At 45.5% G+C, this 6587-nt stretch overlaps 1 non-coding gene across 1 annotated transcript; it reads right to left on the reverse strand.

The window, feature by feature from the left end:
- Positions 1-218: 218 nt before the first annotated feature.
- On the reverse strand, positions 219-340 carry LOC138141043 (5S ribosomal RNA). The gene has a single exon (XR_011162942.1). It is a non-coding gene; the product is annotated as a 5S ribosomal RNA (ribosomal RNA).
- Positions 341-6587: the final 6247 nt, after the last annotated feature.

The raw sequence follows: 6587 nt of genomic DNA on the forward strand, positions 1-6587 counted from the left end.
ACCTTCGGTGATCGAACGACAACCTTTACCGTTTGACGAGTTTTTATTCTGCAATTGTTTACAATTAATCGACAAAAAAAATTGTTTTCTTAATTATCTAGTACTTAAAGCTATGAATCTACATTATACGGGTCTGTGCATGTTTCCGAATACCTGCACGAAAAACAAATCGGTTCGGTGGTTGCTATGGATTTCAAAAAAAAACAAAAAGTGTTGGGGGGCAACGGCACGCGGTGTTCCCAAGCGGTCACCCATCCAAGTACTGACCGCGCCCCGACGTTGCTTAACTTCGGTGATCGGACGAGAAACCGGTGCTTTTCAACGTGGTATGGCCGTTGCCGTGGTGTTTAGGTGTGATCGTTGGTGTAAAATATATTGCTTTTAACATTCCGATGCACGAATATGAACATCAAAACGCGATGCGTTTCGTTTCCGTATGCACTTACCCTCTGACGACCGACGTCGGACCGAACTAACGGGAAATCCCACAACAACCACCACGTCACGCTCTAACGACAAGAGAGACTACTAGACGGACTGGCGATCTCCCGCGTCGCACATTTTTCGACCGCCGGCGGCGGTGGAAAATCCAGAATTTCACCCCACCTACCGCGCTGCTTGCTCCGACGACGACGAGATTCCCACATTTGGATCGACCGAAATATGTAAGTAATATCAGGAAGTTCCGATTTTCGAGAGGAGACCTGTGTTTCTATTTACCTATCTATAATAATTATCGTTATAATCATCATATCATTATTATTATTATTAACATTATTATTTATTACCATTATTATTATTATTATTATTATTTATCGTCCCTCGGATTCGGCGATCTTCGAAAATCCAAGTTGGACCGTTAGACATTCGAACGCGGTGTGCGTGGCTGACGAGTTGTTATTTTTGGCGTTTTTTTCTTCGATCTTCACCCCGACTTCGGACGACGCAGGTCGGACACGAAATTACGAAGAGAGAAAGACGGAAGAAAGGAAGAAAACCTGAAGATCCGTCGAAGAAAATATCGGAAAACTCGTAGGTGCGGCATCGGTCGGACGATGAAGACCGTCTCCTTTCGGATGATCCTCTCGACGGACTTTCGGCCGTCCCGAAGGGTCCCGGACGGCAACGGGACCCCGTCGTCGACTCGTCCCGTTTCAACTTCCGCCGAAAACGATCGACCTGAACGTCGGAGAGGCGGTTCGCGGCATCCTGTTGTCGGAATTGCCTCGGTTCGAACACCAGGTCCTTTCTGTGCTTCGACCGTTTCGGAAGCGTTTGGCGACGCGAAGATGTCGTAAAATCGAGAAGGTGGCGCGGTATTCCGGGAAGAGATGGACCAATATTTCGGCGAACGAAATATGGATTCCCGGAATCGACGCGTCTACCCCGCACCGCCGACGTAAACCGTCGGTCCCGAATCGAAACCGTGACGACCCGGATTTAGGGCTGGTGGTTGGAGGGGCGTGTACCTGATTCGAAACCCACCGACGTTCCGAGACGAACTTCGCTATCTCCAGGGAAACTTCGGAAACCGAGTTCGGCCAGCTTGATCACACGGTGGCGATGGTGATCGAGGAAAGAGGACGATGCCATCACGCGGGCAACGATTCCGAGGCCTGCAATTTCTTCGACGGCGGACGCGGTGCGCGTTCAGTCTTCCGTCCGCAGTGGCGACTATTTTATAAAGACTTAGAAAATTTTTTTGTTCAATTCTCGTTCACGAGGTGCTCGAAGTGTACGTGTGTGAGCAAGTGTTTTTTCAATAATTATTATTAACTTTTAACGTTTTAACGTGAAAGATGGCCGACGTCGAAAATCAAACAGCATCATCGGTCACCACCGGTTCCGCTGCCACCCCTCAATCCCACGCGAAGAAAGAGAAAAAAGCGAAAAATCCCAGGGCGAAACCGTCCCATCCTCCGACATCCGAGATGGTAAACAACGCCATCAAGGGACTCAAGGAACGCGGAGGATCGTCTCTTCAGGCCATCAAGAAGTTCGTCGCCGCAAATTACAAAGTCGACGCCGAAAAGGTCGCCCCTTTCATCAAGAAATATCTGAAAGGCGCCGTGGCGTCGGGATCTCTGGTTCAGACGAAAGGTAAGGGCGCGTCGGGTTCGTTCAAGCTCGCCTCGTCCACCTCCGGTGGTGCCAAAGTCGCCTCCGCCTCCGACAAGAGGAAACCCGCTTCGTCCGCCGCATCCAAGACGAAAAAATCATCCACCAAACGTACCGCCGTCGCGACGACTTCCGACAAGGCTTCCTCGAAGACAGCCAAAAAACAAGCCTCCCCCAAAGCGAAGAAGACTGCTGCCGAAAAGAAGAGCGCCGTCGCTGCCTCCGCCGCCGCAGCGAAAGCCAAGAAATCGGCCGCCTCCTCGGCAGAAAAGAAAACTAGAGCCGCCCCGAAACCCCGATCGCCTTCCAAAGCGAAGAAATCTAACAAGGCTGGTCCGACTAAAAAACCCAAAGCACCCAAACCCAAGACAGCCAAAGCCATTCCTGTCAAGGTGAAAAAGGCCGCTTCGCCGAAGAGGAAAAAGTGAGAAACGTGGATGGATACTCGACTCATGTTCGTTCGGCTGTGCCTCGTTCCGACGTCATCATCGTACTACCGGCAACGGGGCACGCACAAATGGCCCTTTTCAGGGCCACACGATAATCTACGACGAAAAAAAGAAATAAAACTATCCTTACGGCGAAACCAAATAAAATAGATAGCATCAGCTGGCAGGTAGGTGATGACAGGATGCAATAAAATTTTACGAACGACCGCAACCCAACCCGAATCGAGAGGACCGACCGATTATTGACATTTTTATTTTATTCATTTCCGGTTGAAGGGCGATATATTTTTTTTTTTGCCTGTAAAGTTTGAGGTTCTGAAAAGAACCGATTTTTTTGTTATAAAATTCGTGTTTCGTGTTGTTCTTCCGAAACACGATGTGGAAAAATTTAAGCGCGTTCACCCCGAATACGTCTGGCAAGTTGGATGTCCTTTGGCATGATGGTTACACGTTTGGCGTGGATGGCGCACAAATTCGTGTCCTCGAACAGACCGACCAAGTAAGCTTCGCTCGCTTCCTGGAGGGCCATCACGGCGGAGCTTTGGAAGCGCAAATCGGTTTTGAAATCCTGAGCGATCTCCCTCACCAAACGTTGAAAGGGAAGCTTGCGGATGAGCAACTCGGTACTTTTCTGGTAACGACGGATCTCACGCAGAGCCACGGTACCAGGTCTGTAACGGTGGGGCTTCTTGACGCCGCCAGTGGCGGGAGCGCTTTTCCTGGCCGCTTTGGTAGCCAGTTGTTTCCTGGGGGCTTTTCCTCCGGTGGACTTGCGTGCGGTCTGCTTGGTCCTGGCCATTTCGAATGAAACGAATGAAAAACAAAACTGACAATTATTAAAATCGACTCTGACGATCGTTAGACGTGCACGCGTCGAAAGGTAAACGGGTACTAAAAATTCCGCCATATTAAATTGTACTTTTATACGTGAACAAAGTCAACGGCTGACTTCGTCGATTGGTCGATGGTGAACCGTTGAATCTATATAAGGCTCCGTTAGTTGAAATTTTGCGGTAGTTGACTTCCTAGGGACGAGGTGTGCAGGTATTTTGTGTCAGTTGAAATAATCTGAAAAGATGACCGGTCGCGGTAAAGGAGGCAAAGGATTGGGAAAAGGAGGAGCGAAGCGTCATCGCAAAGTCCTGCGTGACAACATCCAGGGCATCACGAAACCCGCTATCAGAAGATTGGCTCGTCGTGGCGGCGTGAAACGTATTTCCGGTTTGATCTACGAAGAAACTCGCGGAGTCCTGAAAGTGTTCTTGGAAAATGTCATCCGAGATGCCGTCACCTACACGGAACACGCCAAACGTAAAACCGTGACAGCGATGGACGTCGTCTACGCTTTGAAACGTCAAGGACGCACCCTCTACGGTTTCGGAGGTTAATTTCCTGGCGCTCTTCACCGTTCGAGAAAACCAGAATAAAATACGAAATACAAAATCGGTTCTTTTCAGAACCACAAAATAAAAATAAGAGGAAAAAAAAGAAACATGATGTTCTTTCGAGAAACAACGGACAATTATTACTAACTGACTACCTGATAAATGTACCAAGATCGTAAACACCCCTTGCTTTCCTTTTGGCATTGCAGTCGTAAATGATAATAATACAAAAAGAAAAGATGCATCGGTCATTTTACGAAAAAAAAAAGCTATAGTGGCCCTGAGAAGGGCCGATATTTTGAGTTTTCGCCACGGAGATGGATCGATCGTTCGTTTAAGGTTTCTTCTCGGTTTTTTTGGGTAAAAGTACGGCCTGAATGTTGGGTAAGACACCGCCTTGGGCGATCGTAACTCCGGACAGGAGTTTGTTCAATTCCTCGTCGTTTCTGATGGCCAGCTGCAGATGACGCGGTATAATACGTGTCTTCTTGTTGTCACGGGCAGCGTTTCCTGCCAATTCTAGAACTTCGGCGGCTAAGTACTCCATGACGGCGGCCAAATAGACGGGAGCTCCTGCACCGACGCGTTCCGCGTAATTTCCTTTTCTGAGAAGACGATGTATCCTACCCACCGGAAACTGGAGACCGGCACGGCTCGAACGGGATTTCGCTTTTCCCTTCACTTTACCTCCTTTACCGCGACCTGACATTTTAAGTTCGTTCGTTAGACACCACGAGAAGTAATAAAACTGACGGACGGGACTCGTCGATTGTAAAAGCTGGTAGCTGTGCTTCGAATTTATAGCCTCCGTGATAGGAGAATAGGACGTGACGATTGGTGGGAGCCCGTTTTCAGGTGGGGTTCTGGTGAACACACTACCTATCAGAAAGGTGGTGGTGCAAAGTTAACGCACGCACACGAGTCAGAGCAGTTCGCGAGTTTGTTGAATCGAATTGAATTGAAAAATGCCGCCGAAGACAAGTGGTAAGGCAGCCAAGAAGGCCGGGAAAGCTCAGAAGAACATTTCCAAGAGCGACAAAAAAAAGAAGCGCAGGAGGAAGGAGAGCTATGCCATCTACATCTACAAGGTGTTGAAACAAGTCCATCCCGACACCGGTATCTCTAGTAAGGCTATGAGCATAATGAACAGTTTCGTGAACGACATCTTCGAACGTATCGCCGCTGAAGCTTCCCGTCTGGCACACTACAACAAACGTTCGACGATCACCAGCAGAGAAATTCAAACTGCCGTGCGTCTGTTGTTGCCCGGTGAGTTGGCCAAGCACGCCGTCTCCGAAGGTACCAAAGCCGTCACCAAGTACACCAGTTCGAAATAGATGTTTTTCGTTTTCGACACATTTATAAACGGTTCTTTTCAGAACCACAAAAACTCTCGAACAAAAAAGAAAAAGACGTGAAACAGCGATTTTTAATTAACTTTTATTATGTCATTATTATTATTATTAGGTTTCATGCATTATCGGTATTTTGCACCCATGCCTATCCAACTTGTAGTTATGTGGTTATTGTATTCGAAATAATTTAGTTGATTGAGGTTATGTTATGAATAAATTTCTATTTTGCCAGAATACAACTCTTCGGAAGAAGAAATCAAATAAACAATCGTACATCTGCTGAACAACCTAGTTGATGGTTGATGGATTTGCATTACCCAGCATATAGCCTAAATGTTCATCTTTAGTGAAATTAAAATTACTTAGCTTTTTTAAGAAAGAAAAAATTAGAACGAATTCTCATCGAAAAAACCGCGATTCCTACAAATGATACAGATGGTTTTGTAGTCGCGTATGTTATTGAATACAATGAGCCGACATTTTTCCGACTCTTTGTTTCATCGAAAACGTTGTTGACATTAGCAAGGAACGTTAAGGATTCCCTGAAACAGACAATTTCACTGTTTTGGAATAGCAGTATGTGCAAATGAGAGGACAGAAGACTTTGAAAAAAGGAGTGAACAAAACTGTACTTTAGTACAGAATGTTATGTTTATTTTAATTTCAATTGTTCCTGTTTTAATGAGATTTTTTATGTTCCTAAATCATTTTCTATTTTTTTTTTCATTAGAGAAGAGTTATTGTCGAGTTATTATCTCTACCTAGCATAAAAATTAAAATACTTTGCAACATTACGTTATTATACATTGCATATCTGACATAAAATACTTGCAAAAATTACTTAGCTAATTAATATTACGCATGACAACTCACATTATTTACTTTGCAAAACATTATAGAATACATAACAGATAATTGTGACCCTGTGTATTGTTCATTGGAATTAAAATAAAAAAAACGTGATTTCGTCAATCGCCGTTATTTGCGACTTCAGGCAACTGTCGCTAAGAGCTATTTTTGTTTCTCCGTTCAATTTCCCGATAAAATCGTCGACTTAGTTATTAACTAAGTTCTTCAGTTAGGTGGTATCAACAATACCACAATAGCCATGTTGCCGGAGTTTTTTGATAAAAGACTTGCTAGTTGGAATACAGAAAATATTTACCAAACACCTATTCACGATAATAAACCGGGGCACTATTGTGGGTTTTCGGTTGGTTTTATATTATATTAGGTACTCACCCTTCGTAACGTGTCTCCACGAAAAAACGTCACTTTCA

The sequence above is a fragment of the Tenebrio molitor genome, unplaced genomic scaffold, assembly GCF_963966145.1.
Source record: "Tenebrio molitor unplaced genomic scaffold, icTenMoli1.1 SCAFFOLD_836, whole genome shotgun sequence".
Classification (NCBI taxonomy): Eukaryota; Metazoa; Arthropoda; class Insecta; order Coleoptera; family Tenebrionidae; genus Tenebrio; species Tenebrio molitor.